General features: G+C 58.5%; 1 long non-coding RNA gene across 1 annotated transcript; it reads left to right on the top strand.

Moving 5' to 3' along the window:
* The first annotated feature begins 3,649 nt into the window (after positions 1-3,649).
* On the top strand, positions 3,650-8,697 carry LOC149128593 (uncharacterized). The gene is made up of 2 exons (XR_016235806.1): positions 3,650-3,786; positions 7,977-8,697. It is a non-coding gene; the product is annotated as an uncharacterized LOC149128593 (long non-coding RNA).
* The last annotated feature ends 206 nt before the right edge of the window (positions 8,698-8,903 follow it).

The following is an 8,903-nucleotide window of genomic DNA, read 5'->3' as shown; positions in this document are numbered from 1 at the left end:
CCTCACGCCGTGTCTCCGCGGAGCTGCTGATGGACAGCCGGTAATAGCTCCCAGAGCATCGAGAGGGATGCTGTCCCGGCTGGGATCTTCTCTGGCTCCCACGGCCTGCCTGACGTGGATTCCAGAGTCCTAGCGCCCCGCAACTCCGCGCACCACCTACCTCCCGCAACCCCAGTGTCGGAGCTGCCTTTCCACCGCTTTTCCCCAGTACACGCTAGCCAGACTGTCCCGGGGGAGCCGGCTGCTAGGATGGGCGCAGGAGAGGGGGCAGCCGGGACAGCATTGCTTTCGCTGCTCTGGGAGCTATTACCGGCTGTCCGTCAGCAGCTCCGCGGAGCAGGAATGATGACTCGGGCCCATTTAGGGACTGGAGCCAGAGGAGGGGTCCCCACTTTGATGTGGACCAAGAGGTCAAAGAGGGAGCAGGAGGTGAGGGCCAGGGCGAGGGCCGCCGGACACAATCTCCTCTGCCCTCGCAGGCTTCCGGGAAGACGCCAGCTCGGCTCCCTGACCCCTTTCATCTCTCCACACTCTGGGATCGTTCCCTTCCACCCTTGGCCCCTGCGGCTGCCCCAGGAGGATGCTTTGGGCTCCAGCCAGCGTCCTGAGGGGTTCATGGTGGCCAGCCCCTCTGCCCACTTCATTGGTGGGGGTCTTAGGGGACGGGTGGTCATGAGCTCATGCATGAGATACCCACTTCTCAGAGCCAGACAGGAGAATGCCCCCCGTAGAAATCAGGGGGGGCCCTGGAGGCCACAGCACTCTACCTCAGTTAGGTGCAGGGACCCTTCCACCCTGCTTCTCATGGGCAGCTGCCAAGTTGGCCTCACACACCTGCAGCTACAAGGAACTTCCAACCACTGAGGGCTCCCAGCCTCACTGGAGAGGAGATGAGAGGAACAGAGAGGCTGGGAGATGGAGGACAGATGGGGAGGAGAGCACCATGGCTGCCTGAGCTCCCTGCAGGCCCTGAATCTCCTCTCTCTCTCTCTCTCTCTCTCTCTCTCTCTCTCACACACACACACACACACACACACACACACGGTCCCTCCAAGCCAGGCCTGAAAGGCTGCCAGTTCATCCTGGCCCAGTTGGGGAGTCTGGCCTTTTTCCTGTCTAGAGTTACAGAATTTTCCAGAAGTTTCCTTGGGTTATTTTCTGGAGTTATAAACCAGATTTCCCCCTGTCCTCCTCCTTCTCTGGCCTAGGGAAGAAAAGTCAGCCGGGGAAGAAGGCAGAGGGCTTGGAGGGGCTGAGCCCACGGCCAGCACTAGCTCTTCCTCTCCTGCCTCCTGCAGGAGACCCGGGAATCTAGCAGCAGCGATAGTCTGTTTAGCATTCAGCGGCTGCTGCCACGCGGAACCTCTTCCATGTATTTGTTTACTTAAAGCTCCCGGTAGCACTGCAGTGAGAAACATACGGGTCCTTCTAATTCTCACTTCCCTTTTACAGATGAGGAGCAAGGAGCCCAGAGGGCCCAGCTGACGTCCTGAGGTCACAGCTGAACTTGGCAGAACCAGCTTTGGACCCACGTGTGTCCAACTTTGGCTGTGCAATGCACCTGCATTGCTCCAGTGGCCCAGGTGTCTTAGAGGCCAACAAAGAAGTCCCAGGTGTCCTCTTTCCAGTCTCCCCAGCTCAGATCCCAACCAGGGCGGGCAGCAGCCCCAAGCACAAAGGCGTAGCCAGTGTTGATGGAAAGATTGGTGTTTCTCTCTCTGTCTATAACTCTGTCAAATAAATAAATAAAATATTAAAAAAAAGAATTAGAGGAGTTTGGGGGGTCCTTTTATTTATTTATTTTTAAAGATTTTTTTTTGACAGGCAGAGTGGACAGTGAGAGAGAGAGACAGAGAGAAAGGTCCTCCTTTTTGCCATTGGTTCACCCTCCAATGGCCGCCACAGCTGGCGTGCTGCGGCCAGCGCACCGCGCTGATCCGATGGCAGAAGCCAGGTGCTTCTCCTGGTCTCCCATGGGGTGCAGGGCCCAAGGACTTGGGCCATCCTCCACTGCCTTCCTGGGCCACAGCAGAGAGCTGGCCTGGAAGAGGGGCAACCGGGACAGAATCCGGTGCCCCGACCGGGACTAGAACCCGGTGTGCCAGCGCCGCTAGGTGGAGGATTAGCCTATTGAGCCGCGGCGCTGGCCTATTTTTATTTGAAAGTCAGTTACACAGAGAGAAGAGAGGCAGAGACAGAGAGACAGAGAGAAGTCTTCCATCTGCTGGTTCACTCCCCAATGGGCCTCAACGGCCGCAGCTGCGCCAATCTGAAGCCAAGAGCCAGAAGCTTCTTCCGGGTCTCCCACATGGGCGCAGGGGCCCAAGGAGTTGGCCCATCTTTCACTGCTTTCCCAGGACATAGCAGAGAGCTATGTGGAGCAGCTATGTGGATCACTGCGCTGATCCAATGGCAGGAGCCAGGTACTTATCCTGATCTCCCATGGGGTGCAGGGCCCAAGTACTCGGGCCATCCTCCACTGCACTCCCTGGCCACAGCAGAGAGCTGGCCTGGAAGAGGGGCAACTGGGACAGAATCTGGAGCCCCGACCGGGACTAGAACCCGGTGTGCCGGCGCCGCAAGGCGGAGGATTAGCCTAGTGAGCCGCGGCGCCGGCTAGAAGCCCTCTTATAAAGACTCCAATCAGATTGAATCAAGGCCGGCACTGTGGCGTAGCGGGTAAAGCCACTATCTGCAGTGCCAGCATCCCATTTGGGCACTGGTTCAAGTCCAGGCTGCTCCACATCAGATCCAGCTCTCTGCTGTAGCCTGGGAAAGCAGTAGAAGATGACCCAAGTCCTTGGGCCCCTGCACCCATGTGGGAGACCTGGAGGAAGCTCCTGTCTCCTAGTTTCAGACAGGCGCAGCTCTGGCCATCGCAGCCAATTGGGGGGTGAACCAGTGGATGAGAGACCTCTCTCTGTGCCTCCACCTCTGCCTATCTATAGTTCTGCCTTTCAAATAAATAAGTAAATAAATCTTTAAAATTTTTTAAGAAAATTTATTTATTTGAAAGTCAGAAATAGAGAGTAAGAGATCTCCATCAGCTGAGTCACTCCCCAAATGGCTACAATAGCCAGAGCTGGGCTAGGGCAAAGCCAGGATCTGGGAGCTTCATTCGAGTCTTCCATGTGGGTACAGGGGCCCAGGGACTTGGGCCATCTTCCACTGCTTTCCAGGCACATTCATAGGGAGCTGGATCAGAAAGAAGAGCCGCCTAGACTCGACCTGGCGCCACACGGGATGCCGGCATCACAGGTGGTGGCTTTATCCACTGTCCGGCCTCTGAAGAAAAGTCACATTCTGAGGTGCTGGGGATCTGGAGTTGAACATAAGAATGTGGGGGCCACAATTTAGCCCGCGATGCACACGGCCCAGTACTGGTGGGGCGAGCACGTGACAAGGGCAAGCAGGTTGAGCAGTTTCCCAGTGGCCTCATTCAAATCCCCACACAGCTTCACACAGGAGGCTTTTCCAAGAGGCCAGATCCAGGCGGGCAGATTGGCTCAGGGCAGAGCCAGGCGGTGAGGAGGCTGAGGCTCCTGCCCACTGCATACTGGCGCCACCAACTGGAGAAGCACTTAGATTTCTCCTGCGTTTTCTGGAGAGGAGACAGCTTGCAAGGTTCCCCTCATTGGTCTGCTTTTCCAGAGTCCCGAGGGGAATGCAGAACAGCCCTTAAGGATGCCACTAGGACTACAGTTTTGGGGCAAGTAGGAAACACGAGGGAAAGGGGATCAGCTGTCCTGCTGTGTGCTGTGCATCGAGACCAGAGCTCCAAGCCAGGTATGTGTGTGGAGACCTTGACCTGGGAGTCATCAGGTCACACATGGGCCATTCCAGCCTTGGGAAGAGAATGTGAGGAACCCCCAGGTAGCTTAGGAAATGGCCTTGAGGACAGAGGGGATGCAGGTGTTCCCCAAACGGCATTGCCTGCAGAGAGCTGGCTGGAGACTGAGGACCTGGGCAGGGGAGGGCACGGCAAACCCCTGGCCAAGGTCACGGCCAGGAAGTGGGAAAATGCCAGGGAGCAGGCAGCATCACCCACTGCTGCCCTGAGTGGTCTCAGGGTCTCTGAGGAGTTGGGGGTGATTTGAAGCCAGAGCTCTTTGGTTTCTGGTCTGGGGCCAGAAGCCCACGATACTGGAGCTAAGCTGCCCCCTCCCCCGACCTGCCCCCTAGATCTGACAGCAATTGCTTTCCCTGACCCAAATGGGGTGGAAGGGGGAGGGGAGGGCTGGGGTTGCCACGGCAAAAGCTCTTTCTTTCTCGTCCTCTGAAGCACCCAGTGTCACTCATCCCTGGGCAATTTAGCTGCCATCAGTGCCTGCTATTTGGCACAGGGAGATGGGAAGGGGAGATCAGAGTAGGAGGGAGGGCAGAGGGGACACCAGAGGCTTTGTTCCCGGCGCCCACCTCCTGGGGAGGGAGGGGCAGTGTGCCCCACACTCTATCTGGCAGGCAGCCCTGCGTTGAGGCAGGGAATTAAGCTGTCCTCGCCTCCCCAGCATGAATGAGGCCTGGGGGCTGTGACAAGAGCTGTCAGTGCCGGTATCCTGTCCCAGACATCCTGAAAAGGCAGGCAGCTCTGGATGCCTGGGAAAGAGAGCGGGGGTCCGGGCCCACTGGGGGAGGGGCACTGGGAACACAACTACCTTTGTGCACCTGATCAGTGCTGGTCCCCGACTGCTTCCTGTCCGAGAAAAGAGGGGCTCTGTCCCTGTCCTGCCTCCCCACTTGGACTTTCTGCGACTGGGAGCCTAGCGCCATACCCCGACTGTGCACTGCATACGCCGGCCCTCACCGCTGCCACCTGCTCAGGGCCAGGCCTCAGTGTCTCCAGAAAGCTCATCGTGGAGGGGATTCCAGAGTCCTCTTCCAGTTGTGGGCAGAGAGGACAAGGAGCGAACTTCACGGTGACACAGGGGATGGTGAATATCTTTAAATTTATGTATTTATTTGATCGGCAGAGTTACAGACAGAGAGGAAGAAAGCAGGAGAAAGATCTTTCATCCTTTGGTTCACTCCCCAGTGGAGCTGGGCTGATCCGAAGCCAAGACCCAGGAGCTTCTTCCGGGTCTCCCACGTGGGTGCAGGGGCCCAAGCACTTGGGCCATCTTCCGCTTGTTTTCCCTATAAGCAGGGAGCTGGATTGGAAGAGGAGCAGCTGGGACATGGACCAGCACCTATATAGGATGCCGCACCAGCACAGCACCACAGCGCCAGCCCCAACAGTGAATATCTCAGCACTGGGGGGTGCCTGCCCTCTCCAGCTAGACCCCAACAAGAGAGGAAGAAAAGTCACGGAGAACCTGGCCTTCCCCATCCCGGGGCCTCCGTGGACCTCCTAGCCTCACCACCCTAATCAAGCAGAGCCCTACCTGGACCCCAGCCCAGCTCATTCCCAGACCATTAGGCCAGGGACTGCAGCAGCGTGGGGCCAGGTGTGGCTGTGCCAGCAGCACGCAGCCTCACCCCTAGCCAGCTGCCTTATTAGCAGCAACGCAAGCCCTATCTCGGCGGTGAAGCCCACATCCGCAGCTCTCCCTGCCTCCCCTAATTGCCTCATTAGCTCCCAGAGCACAGGCCCTTCCATCACCAGCTCCAGTTCTGCCCCCTTCCCTCTGCCTCCTCCTAAAATCAACCTGAATGGGCTCCAGGCCAAAGTCGCGGTGCTGTTGACGGGGTGGGGACACTGCTCTGACTCTATAGCCCTTAGGACAAAGTGAAGCTTTGTGTGGACCTCAGACCTTCTTTGGTGTCTGGAAAAGGCCTGGAGAATCCAGGTGGGTCCCTTGGGCCCCAGCAGGCTGGAACCCCTCTTCCGGTCAGTAAGTGTCCATCATACCTGATGTCATCTGAAACCAGGGCAAGACAGGAGCAGCAGAGGATAGGGCTTGCTGCTCCCAGGGGCTTGCCACCTGGGAGAGGAACATGAAGCAGGGAGCCAGTCAGGTGAGGCGTGCCTTGTGGTCATGGCCACATCTTATTCGTTCACACCCCCCCCCTTCCGATTCCTCCTACACTCAAGGACTCAGGCTCTGTGCTGGGCCGTGGTGGACAGCCTGGACTAGCTGGCAAGCAAGTTCGTGTTGTAGGTGCATAGGGGATGTATCCAGGGTGCGGGGAGACCCCTAAGAAAGTGCAGTTTAACCTGGGGGTGGAGGGAGGCTCGAAGGATGCCTACACGTTTTCCAGGCGGAGGGCAGGGAGGGGCTGTCCAGGCGCGAGAGCAGCGTGGCTCACAGGTGCTCCTGCAGGTGCTTTGGTGTTGCCACGGCACAGAGGCTGGGGCAGGAGGGACAGCGCTCAGGACAGGCAAGGGAGACTGCATGCTGAGCGCATGGACAGGAGCGCCCAGGGCGGTTAGACCTGCAGGACTCCAGATAACGCCCTGGGCTGGCTGCTGAAGGGCAGCTCCCAGGCAGTCAGGGAAGCCATCTCTCAACACCGGAGCTCCCAGAAACTCCTTCTCTCTGGCTCCTCTTGTGCTGCGCCCCAACCCCACCTGCTTGTGTCCCAGGCAGGCCTGGTAGGAGGCAGGGAGGGTCCGTTTGGCTGGCAGGCCTCAGGGTACTCCTCAGGGTCTCCTCGTGCCTGGCACCCCACCAACACTCTCCCCGGGCATCCCGGCTGGCTTGGCCTGGAGGTCAGGGTCTGCACCCGGAACCTCAGAGAGGATGGGGATGGCTTGGCGCGGCCTCCAGGGTTCCAGCTGAGAGGGGCAGCACATTTCTCACTCCTGAACCCAGGCCGGTGGAGGGCAAGAATTCTCATCACAGGGCCAAGCTCCAAAGCGTGATGGGCTACAGCATCTCTGTCTACGCCCCTGGGCCACACAAAGCCCATGAAACCAAGGCAACTGCAGGCAGAACATGAAATTCAATAAACCCATAGCAGGCTTTTTCAGTTGATAGTTTTGTGTGATCTGAGGAATGATGCTACAAATACCCAAATGACCCTTGGAGCAGGAAAGCTTCCCTGCCCCTGGTCCACGCTGTCTCTGTCTCTGTGTCTTGGCATTCGTGGGTGTTCATCCCTGCCCTGCTGTCTCTCTCTGCCTCTCCCCTCTCCTCTGTTTCTCCCTCGTGGCTTGGTCTTCCTCCTTTCCGCTCATTTCCCGTCTCTCCTCTGGGTGGCAGCTTCAGTCCCACGCTGTCCCCAGCCTCTGTCTCACCAGGGAGGGACCATCTTGGGGAGGCGGGTAGGAGCCGCTACCCATGCGTGGGATGCGGTGGGTGCTGACAGAGGTGCCCGCTGAGCCCCCACCCATCCTGTGACAGCAGGCCAGGAGCTGAAGCTACACTCGCTCACCTGTCCCAGCCTGGGGACACCCTCCCCAGAATGCAGTGGGAACAGGGCTGTGGTCCCTAACTTACCAAGATTATGGGGGATCTGGGCCCCTCCACTGCCTAACCAGATTCCCTACCCCGCCCCATCGAATGACCACAGTACCCAAAGACAAACTGAGTTGGTCCCCCAGCCATCCCCAGGACCCCTCCTGGAGAGAAACACTCAAGTCTGCCCCTCCCCCTGCAGGGCTCAGCCCTGTCCTGAGTCTCCAGGGGCAGGACAGGCCTTTCCTAGGGCGGGGGAGCAGAGGGATTACTAGGGACCAAGTGGGCCTTTCTGTCCACCAAGGTCCTTGGGAGGACCCTAAGGTATGGCTTCAAGGCTGGGACCCTTTTGTGGCCAAGAGGGGAGAGCCAAGTCTGGTGACATCCTCACTGCTCAGAGCACCCCAGCGCGGGTCTGGACTCCTTCTCCAGGTCGGGGGGGGGCCCTCTGTGCCCAGCTCACGTCTCCCCAGGCTTGCCACTCAGGGCAGTCACCAGACCTCAGGCAGGACAGCCTCTTCCCCTCGAGGCCTCAAGGGCACATGTGCATGTCTCTGTGTCACCGTGGTCCCCCTGGGCCCCGCCTCAGGTAGGGAGTCTGTCTCCCTACTCCAGGCTCCACCTCCAATCTCTCCGCAGGACTCCAGGTCCTTCAATGGGGTCCCCCAGTCCCGCGACGTCGTCGCGGTCCGTCTGGTGCAGATGCTGATCACCGAGTACCTGCAGCACGTCGCGCCCTAAGCGAGGCTCTTCCACGTTGCGCATCCTGCCTCATCATCTCAGCCACATTGATCCACAGAGGACAATACTGAGGGTCAGAGGGGCCCAGGGCACTGGTCTTGCCAGGATCTGCTGTGAACCTGTGCCTTCCCTGCCTCAGGACTGCAGGAGGGGGCAGCGCGGATTCCCAAGGACAAGTTGTGCCATATGGCTATTAAAATGCCATTGCTCTGCGTTTATAAATGCCTGGCTTGAGGCCGGCACTGCAGCTCACTAGGCTAATCTCTGCCTGTGGCGCCGGCACACCGGGTTCTAGTCCCGGTTGGGGTGCCGGATTCTGTCCTGGTTGCCCCTCTTCCAGGCCAGCTCTCTGCTGTGGCCAGGGAGTGCAGTGGAGGATGGCCCAAGTCCTTGGGCCCTGCACCCCATGGGAGACCAGGAAGAAGCACCTGGCTCCTGGCTTCAGATCAGCGCGGTGCGCCGGCCGTAGCACGCCGGCTGCAGCGGCCATTTGGGGGTGAACCAACGGCAAAGGAAGACCTTTCTCTCTGTCTCTCTCTCTTGCTGTCCACTCTGCCTGTCAAAAAAAAAAAAAAAAAAAAAAAAGAATCTACAAAAATAAATGCCTGGCTCGAACAAACCAGAGGGCATTCTCTATGCAAGGCATCGGGTTTTGTGGGAATGGACACGACAAAGGGAGTGTGTGGGTGGGCATCATAAGAGGGTCACCTGTCTACCTCTGGACCCTTGGTTCTCCAGCCCAGCCCCGGCGTTGACACCCACCCAGGGCTGAGGGGGTGAGCACTGGCGGGGTGGGGATGGAGGGAGACTGGATTTAATGAGGAG

The sequence above is a fragment of the Oryctolagus cuniculus genome, chromosome 1, assembly GCF_051225735.1.
Source record: "Oryctolagus cuniculus isolate XC-2025 breed Fujian yellow rabbit chromosome 1, ASM5122573v1, whole genome shotgun sequence".
NCBI classification, from domain to species: Eukaryota; Metazoa; Chordata; class Mammalia; order Lagomorpha; family Leporidae; genus Oryctolagus; species Oryctolagus cuniculus.
Note: the sequence above shows the minus strand (reverse complement) of the source record. Positions and strands in the feature narration are given on the sequence as shown.